The following is a 12,762-nucleotide window of genomic DNA, read 5'->3' as shown; positions in this document are numbered from 1 at the left end:
AAACTTGTATTTCCAAAGAAGTGAGTGGGAGCACTATATAATTTCTGATAAGTATATGTGGTTGACATATTGTGGATCAGAAGTAATGTAGAATTTCTGTAAAGCATACAAGGTTGTTTGAAAGGAGTTTTCAAAGGAGTACCTGGATTGCGCTACTTGAACGTTGAGCATCAAAGATCTATGGAGATAGATCGAAAGCGCTTAATAGAAGTTTCAACAAGATGCATGCCTTGACAAGTTTTTGAAGGAGTTCAAAATAGATCAGCAAAGAAGGAGTTCTTGGTTGCGTTGTGAGGTGTGAATTTGAGTAAGACTCAAAACCCGACCCCGACAGAATAAAGAGAATAGACGAAGGTCGTCTTCTATGCCTTGGTCGTAAAATCTGAAGTATGCCATGCTGGGTACCGCACCTGATGTGTGCCTTGACTCAAAGTCTGTTGAGAGGTACAGAGAGTGATCCATGATTGAATCACTAGCAGCGGTCAAAATTTATCCTTAGTAACTGATGGACTAAGGAATTTTTCTCGATTATGGAGGTGGTTAAAGAGTTCGTCGTAAAGGGTTACGTCGATGCAAGCTTTGACACTAATCCGAATAACTATGAGTAGTGAAACAGATTCGTATGGTAGAGTAGATATTTGGAGTATTTCCGAATAGCTTATAGTAGAAGCATCTATAAGATGACATAAAGATTTGTAAAGAACACACGGATCTGAAAGTTTGAGAACCGTTGACTAAAACCTCTCTCACGAGCAAGACGTGATCAGACCCATAACTATATGGGTGTTGGATTCGTTGGAATCACATGGTGATGTGAACTAGATTATTGACTCTAGTGCAAGTGGGAGACTGTTGGAAATATGCCCTAGAGGCAATAATAAATTAGTTATTATTATATTTCTTTGTTCATGATAATCGTTTATTATCCATGCTATAATTGTATTGATTGGAAACACAGTGCATGTGTGGATACATAGACAAAACACTGTCCCTAGTAAGCCTCTAGTTGACTAGCTCGTTGATCAAAGATGGTCAAGGTTTCCTGACCATAGGCAAGTGTTGTCACTTGATAACGGGATCACATCATTAGGAGAATCATGTGATGGACTAGACCCAAACTAATAGACGTAGCATGTTGATCGTGTCATTTTGTTGCTACTGTTTTCTGCGTGTCAAGTATTTGTTCCTATGACCATGAGATCATATAACTCACTGACACCGGAGGAATGCTTTCTGTGTATCAAACGTCGCAACGTAACTGGGTGACTATAAAGATGCTCTACAGGTATCTCCGAAGGTGTTCGTTGAGTTAGTATGGATCGAGACTGGGATTTGTCACTCCGTGTGACGGAGAGGTATCTCGGGGCCCACTCGGTAATACAACATCACACACAAGCCTTGCAAGCAATGTGACTTAGTGTAAGTTGCGGGATCTTGTATTACGGAATGAGTAAAGAGACTTGCCGGTACACGAGATTGAAATAGGTATGCGGATACTAACGATCGAATCTCGGGCAAGTAACATACCGAAGGACAAAGGGAATGACATACGGGATTATATGACTCCCTGGCACTGAGGTTCAAACGATAAGATCTTCGTAGAATATGTGGGATCCAATATGGGCATCCAGGTCCCGCTATTGGATATTGACCGAGGAGTCACTCGGGTCATGTCTATATAGTTCTCGAACCCGCAGGGTGTGCACACTTAAGGTTCGACGTTGTTTTATGCGTATTTGAGTTATATGGTTGGTTACCGAATGTTGTTCGGAGTCCCAGATGAGATCACGGACGTCACGAGGGTTTCCGGAATGGTCCAGAAACGAAGATTGATATATAGGATGACCTCATTTGATTACCGGAAGGTTTTCGGAGTTACCGGGAATGTACCGGGAATGACGAATGGGTTCCGGGTGTTCACCGGGGAAGCCCATAGGCCTTGGGGGTGGCGCACCAGCCATTGGTGGGCTGGTGGGACAGCCCAAGAAGGCCCTATGCGTCATAGATAGAAAATCAAAGAGAAAAGAAAAAAAAGGAGGTGGGAAAGGAGAGAAGGACTCCACCTTCCAATCCTAGTTGGACTAGGATTGGAGGAGGACTCCTCCTCCCTTGGTGGCGCAGCCCTTGGGGATCCTTGAGCCTCAAGGCAAGCCTCCCCTCCCCTCCTCCTATATATATATGGAGCTATTAGGGCTGATTTGAGACAACTTTTGCCACGGCAGCCCGACCACATACCTCCACGGTTTTACCTCTAGATCGCGTTTCTGCGGAGCTCGGGCGGAGCCCTGCTGAGATTAGATCACCACCAACCTTCGGAGCACCGTCACGCTGCCGGAGAACTCATCTACCTCTCCGTATCTCTTGCTGGATCAAGAAGGCCGAGATCATCGTCGAGCTGTACGTGTGCTGAACGTGGAGGTGCCGTCCGTTCGGCACTAGATCAGAGCGGATCGTGGGACGGATCGCGGGACGGTTCGTGGGACAGTTCGCGGGGCGGATCGAGGGACGTGAGGACGTTCCACTACATCAACCGCGTTTCTTAACGCTTCTGCTGTCCGATCTACAAGGGTACATAGATCGGAAATCCCCTCTCGTAGATGGACATCACCATGATAGGTCTTCGTGCGCGTAGGAAATTTTTTGTTTCCCATGCGACGTTCTCCAACAGCCGTACCACTCTGGTGCGGAACGTGCCCTTGTGGACTTTCATGGTTCGGTAGTAACTTGATCCGAAGCTTCATGATCATCATCATTAACTTCCTCTTCAGTTGGTGTAGGCGCCACAGGAACAACTTCCCGCGCTGCGCTACTATCCTGTTCGAGAGGGGGTGTAATTACTTCATCAAGTTCTACCTTCCTCCCACTTACTTCTTTCGAGAGAAATTCTTTCTCTAGAAAGGATCCGTTCTTGGCAACAAAGGTCTTACCTTCGGATCTAAGATAGAAGGTATACCCAATAGTTTCCTTAGGGTATCCTATGAATACGCATTTCTCGGCTTTGGGTTCGAGCTTTTCTGGTTGAAGTTTCTTCACATAAGCATCACAACCCCAAACTTTAAGAAACGACAACTTAGGTTTCTTGCCAAACCATAGTTCATACGGTGTCGTCTCAACGGATTTAGACGATGCCCTATTTAAGGTGAATGCTGCAGTTTCTAATGCGTATCCCCAAAATGATAGCGGTAAGTCGGTAAGAGACATCATAGATCGTACCATATCTAATAAAGTGCGATTACGACGTTCAGACACTCCGTTGCGTTGCGGTGTGCCAGGCGGTGTCAGTTGTGAAACGATTCCACACTTCCTTAGGTGTGTGCCAAACTCGTGACTCAAATATTCTCCTCCACGATCAGATCGTAGACACTTAATTTTTCTGTCACGTTGATTCTCGACCTCACTCTAAAATTCCTTGAACTTTTCAAATGTCTCAGATTTGTGCTTCATCAAGTAGATATACCCATACCTACTCAAATCATCGGTGAGAGTGAGAACATAACGATAGCCACCACAAGCTTCAACGTTCATTGGACCACACACATCAGTATGTATTATTTCCAATAAGTCGGTTGCTCTCTCCATTATTCTGAGAATGGAGTCTTAGTCATCTTGCCCATGAGGCACGGTTCGCATGTGTCAAATGATTCAAAGTCAAGAGACTCTAATAGTCCATCAGTATGGAGCTTCTTCATGCGCTTAACGCCGATATGACCAAGGCGGCAGTGCCACAAGTATGTGGGACTATCATTATCAACTTTACATCTTTTGGTACTCACACTATGAATATGTGTAACATCACAATCAAGATTTATCAAGAATAAACCATTCACCAGCGGAGCATGACCATAAAACATATCACTCATATAAATAGAACAACCATTATTCTCTGACTTAAATGAGTAGCCGTCTCGCATTAAGCAAGACCCTGATACAATGTACATGCTTAAATCTGGTACTAAATAACAATTATTAAGGTTTAAGACTAATCCCGACGGTAGATGTAGAGGTAGCGTGCCGACGGCGATCACATCGACCTTTGAACCATTCCTGACGTGCATCATCACCTCGTCCTTGGCCAGTCTCCGCTTACTCCGCAGTTCCTGCTTTGAGTTGCAAATGTGAGCAACAACACCGGTATCAAATACCCAGGAGCCACTACGAGCGCTGGTAAGGTACACATCAATAACATGTATATCACATATACCTTTAACGTTGCCGGCCTTCTTGTCCGCTAAGTATTTGGGGCAGTTCCGCTTCCAGTGACCCTTTCCCTTGGAATAGAAGCACTCAGTCTCAGGCTTGGGTCCATTCTTTTTCTTCTTCCCGACATCTGGCTTACCGGGTGCGGCAACAGATTTGCCGTCTTTCTTGAAGTTCTTCTTACCCTTGCCTTTCTTGAAACTAGTGGTCTTGTTGACCATCAACACTTGATGCTCTTTCTTGATTTCTACTTCTGCAGACTTGAGCATCGAGTACAACTGGGGAATGGTCGTTTCCATCCCTTGCATGTTGTAGTTAAGTACAAAGCCTTTGTAGCTTGGTGGGAGAGACTGGAGGATTCTTTCGATTATAGCATGATCCGGAAGTTCGACTCCAAGTGAAGTCAGACGACCGTGTAACCCAGACATTTTGAGTATGTGCTCACTGACGGAACTGTTCTCCTCCATCTTACAGCTAAATAACTTGTCGGAGACTTCATATCTCTCGACACGGGCATGAGCTTGAAAAACTAGCTTCAGCTCCTGGAATATCTCATATGCTCCGTGTTGCTCAAAACGCCTTTGGAGCCCCGTTTCTAAACTGTATAACATGCCACACCTAACCAGAGAGTAGTCATCACTCCGCGTTTGCCAGACGTTCAGAATGTCCAGGGCTGCTGCGGGAGCGGGAGGGTCACCTAGCGGCGCATCAAGGACATAAGCCTTTTTAGCTGCTTCAAGGATGAGCTTCAAGTTGCGAACCCAGTCCGCATAGTTGCTACCATCATCTTTCATCTTGTTTTTCTCTAGGAATGCGTTGAAATTGAGGTTGACGTTGGCCATCTACAATATTTATAAAGACAACTTTTAGACTAAGTTCATGACAATTAAGTTCATTTAATCAAATTAAGATCCCACTTAAATCGACATCCCTCTAGTCATCTAAGTGATACATGATCCATGTTGACTAACCCGTGTCCGATCATCACGTGAGACGGACTAGTCACCATGGTGAGCAACTTCATGATGATCGTATTCAACCATACGACTCATGTTTGACCTTTCAGTCTCTTGTATTCGAGGTCATGTCTGTACATGCTAAGCTCGTCGAGTCAACCTAGGTGTTTCGCGTGTGTAATTCTGGCTTACACCCGTTGTATGCAAATGTTAGAATCTATCACACCCGATCATCACGTGGTGCTTCGAGACAACGAACCTTCGAAACGGTGCACACTTAGGGGAATACGTTGTCGAAATTTTTAAGAGGGATCATCTTATTATGCTACCGTCGTTCTAAGCAATAAGATGTAAAACATGATAAACATCACAATACAATCATATAGTGACATGATATGGCCATTATCATCTTTGCTCTTTCGATCTCCATCTTCAGGCATCGCATGATCATCATCGTCACCGGCGTGACACCATGATCTCCATCATAATGATCTCCATTATCGTGTCTCCGCGAAGTTGTCATGCCAACTACTACTATCACTACTACTATAGCTAACCGTTAGCAATGAAGTAAAAGTAGTAAGCACATGGCGTTGCATCTCATACAATACATTAAGACAACTCCTATGGCTCCTGCCGGTTGTCATACTCATCGACATGCAAGTCATGAAACCTATTACAATAACATGATCATCTCATACATCATACATGCAACATCACAACTTTGGCCATATCACATCACATGTCAAACCCTGCAAAAACAAGTTAGACGTCCTCTAATTGTTGTTGCAAGTTTTACGTGGCTGATTTGGGTTTCTAGCAAGAACGCCTTCTTACCTACGTGACAGCCACAATGATATGCCAAAGCTATTTACCCTTCATAAGGACCCTTTTCATCAAATCCAATCCGACTAGAGTAGGAGAGACAGACACCCGCTAGCCACCTTTATGCACGGTGTGCATGTCTGTCGGTGGAACCAGTCTCACGTAAGCGTACGTGTAAAGTCGGTCCGGGCCGCTTCATCCCACAATACCGCCGGAAAAGAATAAGACTAGTAGCATCAAGAAAATTGACAAATCATCGCCCACAACTTTTGTGTTCTACTCGTGCATAGAATCTACGCATATAAAACCTGGCTCGGATGCCACTGTTGGGTAACGTAGCTTCAATTCAAAATTTTCCTACGCATATTCAGATCTTCCTATGGAGAGACCAGCAACGAGAGAGGGGTAAGAGCATCTTCATACCTTTGAAGATCGCTAAGCGGAAGCGTTACTAGAACACGGTTGATGGAGTCGTACTCGCAGCGATTCGGATCGCGGTGTGATTCCGATCTAGTGCCGAACTACGACACCTCCGCGTTCAACACACGTGCAGCCCGGTGACGTCTCTCGCACCTTGATCCAGCAAGGAGGAGGGAGAGGTTGGGGAAGAACTCCAGCAGCACGACGGCGTGGTGTCGATGGAGAGACGAGGTCTCCCGGCAGGGCTTCGCCAAGCACCGGCAGAGAGGAGGAGAAAGAAGGGCAGGGCTGCGCCGAGGGAGAGGGAGAAGTCTGCCTCCCAAGGGCCAAAACCCCTCTCTATTTATAGGAGGAGGGGGAGGGGCTGCGCCACCCCTAGGGTTCCCTCCCTAGGGGGCCGCCACCAGATGGGAAAGGGGGAGGGGGCGGCTAGGGTGGGGAGGGGTGGCGCACCACCTGGTGGGCCTTAGGCCCACCTGGCTTAGGGTTTGCCCCGCCTTTTCTCTCCCCCACGCATTGGGCTGAGTGGGGAGGTGCACCAGCCCACCTAGGGGCTGGTTACCTTCCCCACTTGGCCCACCTTACCTCCCAGGGTCGTTTCCCCCCTTCGGTGGACCCCCGGGGCCACCTCCGGTGGTCCCGGTGGTCCCGGTACGTTACCGGTGATGCCGGAAACACTTCCGGTGTCCGAAACCATCCGTCCTATATATCAATCTTTACCTCCGGACCATTCCGGAGCTCCTCGTGACGTCCGGGATCTCATCCGGGACTCCGAAGAACTTTCGGTAACCTCGTATAACAATTCCCTATAACCCTAGCGTCACTGAACCTTAAGTGTGTAGACCCTACGGGTTCGGGAGACACGCAGACATGACCGAGACACCTCTCTGGCCAATAACCATCAGCGGGGTCTGGATACCCATGGTGGCTCCCACTTGCTCCACGATGATCTCATCGGATGAACCACGATGTCAAGGATTCAATCAATCTCGTATACGATTCCCTTTGTCTGTCTGTATAGAACTTGCCCGAGATTAGATCGTCGGTATACCTATACCTTGTTCAATCTCGTTACCGGTAAGTCTCTTTACTCGTTCCGTAGCACGTCATCGTGTGACTAACTCCTTAGTCACATTGAGCTCATGATGATGTTCTAACGAGTGGGCCCACAGATACCTCTCCGTCACACGGAGTGACAAATCCCAACCTCGATTCGTACCAACGCAACATACACTTTCGGAGGTACCCGTACTGCACATTTATAGTCACCCAGTTACATTGTGACGTTTGATACACCCAAAGCACTCCCACGGTATCCGGGAGTTGCACAATCTCACGGTCGAAGGAAAAGATACTTGACATTAGAAAAGCTTTAGCATACGAACAATACGATCTAGTGCTATGCTTAGGATTGGGTCTTGTCCATCACATCATTCTCCCAATGATGTGATCCCATTGTCAATGACATCTAATGCCCATGATCAGGAAACCATGATCATCTATTGACTAACGAGCTAGCCAACTAGAGGCTTGCTAGGGACACATTGTGATCTATTTATTCACACATGTATTACTGTTTCCTGTTAATACAATTATAGCATGAACAATAGACGATTATCATGAACAAGGAAATATGATAATAACCATTTTATTATTGCCTCTAGGGCATATTTCCAACACAAGCATCCCCAAGCTTAACTTCTGCTCGTCCTCGAGTAGGGAAGTGATAAAGAATGAATTTTTGATGTGGAATGCTACCTAGCATAGTTGTCCTTTATAACTTCTTTCACGTGACATAAATGTTCAGATCCGTAAGATTCGAAACAATAGTTTGCTATTGACGTGAAAACAATAATACTCCAAGCAAACTAGCAAGGTAATCATGAACTTTTAAAATAACAAGGCCAATGAAAGTTATCCCTACAAAATCATATAGTCTGGCTATGCTCCATCATCCTCACACAACTAATGTAAATCATGCACAACCCTGGAATTGGCCAAGTAATTGTTTTCACACTCTTACTTTCTCAAACTTTTTATAACTATCACGCAATACATGAGCGTGAGGCATGGATATAGCACTATAGGTGGAATAGAGTGTGGTGGTGGTTGTGAGACAAAAAGGGAGGAGATAGTCACATTGACTCGGCATATCAAAGGGTTATGGAGATGCCCATTAATAGATATCAATGTGAATGAGTAGGGATTGCCATACAAGAGATGCACTAGAGCTATAAGTATGTGAAAGCTCAAAAGGAGGACTAGTGGGTGTGCATCCAACTTGCTTGCTCACGAAGACCTAAGGCAATTTTGAGGAAGCCCATCATTGGAATATACAAGCCAAGTTATATAATGAAGATTCCCACTAGCATATGGTAGTGACAAAGCAAGAAGCTCTCAATCATGAAGAACATGGTGCTATTATGAAGCACAACTGTGGAAAAAGATAGTAGCATTGTCTCTTTTCTCTTTTTCTCTCTTCTTTTTTTTGGGCTCTTAGGCCTCTTTTTTCCCCTTTTCTCCCTTTTTAATTATTTTTGGGCTCTTTGGGCTCTTTTTTTTTATTTCGCTCTAATAATGATGATCATCACAGTTTTATTTACTCACAGCTCAAAACTCACAATGATGACTCCATAGGAAATTCCTCCGGCAGTGTACCGGGATGTGCAACGATCTAGCATGGCGTATGACGTTGAAACATCTCGCTAGCTATCTTACGATCATGCAAAGGCAATATGAGAGTGACGCACAAGTCATGAGACGCACGGTGGGAGTTGCATGACAATATATCTCGGAATGGCTATGAAAATGCCATAGTAGGTAGGTATGGTGGCTGTTTTGAGGAAGGGATATGGTGGGTTTATGCACCGGCGAGAATTGCGCGGCACTAGAGAGGCTAGCAATGGTGGAAGGTGAAAGTACATCTATACCATGGACTCACATTAGTCATGAAGAACTCACATACTTGTTGCGAAAGTTTTTATTAGTAATCAAAACAAAGTGCTAAACGCATACTCCTAGGGGAAGGGTTGGTAGGTGTTAACCATGGCGCGATCCCGACCTCAACACAAAGGATGACAATCAATAGATCAATTATGCTCCGACTTCCTAACATAGCGGTTCACCATACGTGCATGCTACGGGAATCACTAACTTCAACACAAGTATTTCTAGATTCACAACACCCTACTAACATAACTCTTAATATTACCGAATCCACGTCTCAAAACTAATTGAGAGGAATCAAGACTTCTCTTTCTACTCAATGCACATGAAGATGGAGGTTTTTGCATCCTCTTTGGGTACCTATCACATTTGGGACTACTTTCATAGCATAAGCCAACTACCAAGTCACACACCGCCGTGCTCTAAAATATACTCCCTCCGTTCTAAATATAAGACCTTTTAGAAATTCCACTATGAACTACATACGGATGTATGTAGTCATATTTTAGAATGTAGATTTACTCATTTTGCTCCGTATCTAGTCCATAGTGTAATATCTATAAGGTCTTATATTTAGGAACGGAGGGAGTATAAGTGAAGCACATAGAGCAAAAGTATCTAGCTCAAAAGATAAAAGTGAAGCACTATGAGCATTCTAGCAAAAATCATGATGAGTGCATGTCTCTCTCTCTCAAAAAGGTGTGCAGCAAGGATGATTGTGACACAACAAAAGGAAAAGGCTCCTACGATACAAGACGCTCCAAGCAAAACACATATCATGTGGTGAGTAAAAATATAGCTCCAAGTAATGTTACTGATGGATTGAAGACGAAAGAGGGGATGCCTTCCCGGGGCATCCCCAAGCTTAGGCTTTTTGGTGTCCTTGAATTTGGCTTGGGATGCCTTGGGCATCCCCAAGCTTGAGCTATTTCCACTCCTTATCTCTTTGTCCATGAGAACATCACCCAAAACTTGAAAACTTCACAACACAAAACTTAAACAGAAACTCGTGATAACATTAGCACAAGAAAACAAACTACCACTTCTTTTGTTACTGTAGAAAACTTGAGGGCATCCCCAAGCTTAGGATTTTTGGTGTCCTTCAATTTGGCTTGGGATGCCTTGGGAATCCCCAAGCTTGAGCTCTTTCCACTCCTTATCTCTTTGTCCATGAGAACATCACCCAAAACATGAAAACTTCACAACACAAAACTTAAACACAAACTCGTGATAACATTAGCAGAAGAAAACAAACTACCACTTCCTTTGTTACTGTAGCAAACTTGAATTCCATCTATATTGGTGTTGGGCTACTGTATTCTCACTTTTCCATGGCTAGTACCCCCCGATACTAACCATAGTTTCATCAAAACAAGAAACCAACTCAACAAAAACAGAATCTGTCAAAAACAGACCAATCTGTAGCAATCTGTATACTTCGTATACTTCTGATACCTCAAAAGTTCTGAAAAATTACGAAGGCCTGGGAAAACGGCATATCAACCAGCAGCAAAAATATCAACCAGGAGTTGCCAAAGTTATTAGAGGAGTTACTAGGAAAAGGCCTAGGAACATAGTTTCCTCTAAAAGCATTGTTGTTGCCAAAGTTATTCCTACCAAAAAAATTAACGTCCAAGCTAGCGTTGCTATTCTCAATCAAAGAAGACAAGGGCATATCATTAGGATACAAAGGAGAACTTCTACTAGCAACCAAATTCATTAACTCGTCCATCTTAGGACTCAACGAGTTAATTTCTTCTATAGCGTGTACTTTCTTACTAGTAGGTGACCTTTTAGTGTGCCACTGAGAGTAGTTCGTCATGATGTTGTCTAAGAGCTTTGTGGCTTCCCCTAACGTGATTTCCATGAACGTTCCACCTGAGGCGGAGTCCAAGATATTTCTAGAAGCGAAATTCAAGCCAGCGTAAAAGATTTGAATAATCATCCAAAGACTCAAGCCATGAGCGGGACAATTTCTAATCATCAATTTCATTCTCTCCCAAGATTGTGCAACATGTTCATGATCAAGTTGCTTGAAATTCATGATATCATTACGGAGAGAGATGATCTTAGCCGGCGGAAAATACTTGGATATATAAGCGTCTTTGCACTTATCCCAAGAATTGATACTATTTTTGGGCAAAGAAGAAAACTAAGTTTTTGCACGATCTCGCAACGAGAAAGGAAAAAGCTTCAATTTAATCGCGTCATTATCCACATATTTATTCTTTTGCATGTCGCAAAGTTCATTGAAGGTATTGAGATGGGATGCGGCATCTTCACTTGGAAGGCCAGAGAATTGCTCTTTCATAACAAGATTCAGCAAAGCGGCATTGATTTCGTATGACTCCGCACTAGTGGAGGGAGCAATCGGAGTACTAATAAAATAATTATTATTAGTATTCGAGAAGTCATAAAGTTTGGTGTTTTCATTCATGGTGACTTCAGCAAGTAGGCAAGCACACAAGCAAACAAAGGGCATGCGAGAAAAAAGGCGAACAAAAAGGGCGAACGAAAAAGGAAAATTGGTGAAGTGGGGGAGAGGAAAACGAGAGGCAACTTGCAAACAAAGTAAATGCAAGAGATGAGTTTGCGACACCTACTTGCATGAGTTCTTGATTTGATCTTCCTCCCCGGCAACGGCGCCAGAAATTCTTCTGCTACGGTAACAAAAGTCCTTCCTTGGCGCTAGGAATTCTTCTTGCTACTTCTCTTGTTTGCGTCGGTTTTTCCCATGAAGAGGAAAGGGTGATGCAGCACAGGAGCGGTAAGTATTTCCCTCAGTTTGAGAACCAAGGTATCGATCTAGAAGGAGGGTCTCGTCAAGTCCAGAGTACCTGCCCAAACACAAACAAGCTTGCACCCAACGCTTCAAAGGGGTTGTCAATCCCTTCAAGATTGTTTGCATAGTGAGATCTGAAGGCGGAAAGTGCAACGAAGTAAAAAGTGTAAGGCTGGAAATATGGTGTGGAGTAGACCCGGGGGCCATAGTGTTCACTAGCGGCTTCTGCCAAAATTGCAAATATCACGGTGGGTGAACAAATTACTGTCGAGCAATTGATACAACCGCGCAAAGTCATGACGATATCTAAGGCAATGATCATATATATAGGCATCACGTCTGAGACAAGTAGCCCGATACTTTGTGCATCTACTACTATTACTCCACACATCGACCGCTATCCAGCATGCATCTAGTGTATTGAGTTCATGATGAACAGAGTAACGCCTTATGCAAGATGACATGATTTAGAGGGATAATCTCAAACCAATGATGAAAACCCCATCTTTTTACCCTTGATGGAAACAACACAATGCGTGCCTCGCTACCCCTTCTGTCACTGGGTGAGGTCACTGCACGATATGAACCCAAAACCAAGCACTTCTCCCATTGCAAGAATCATAGATCTAGTTAGCC

Source organism: Hordeum vulgare, chromosome 6H (genome assembly GCF_904849725.1).
Source record: "Hordeum vulgare subsp. vulgare chromosome 6H, MorexV3_pseudomolecules_assembly, whole genome shotgun sequence".
Lineage (NCBI taxonomy): Eukaryota > Viridiplantae > Streptophyta > Magnoliopsida > Poales > Poaceae > Hordeum > Hordeum vulgare.
Note: the sequence above shows the minus strand (reverse complement) of the source record.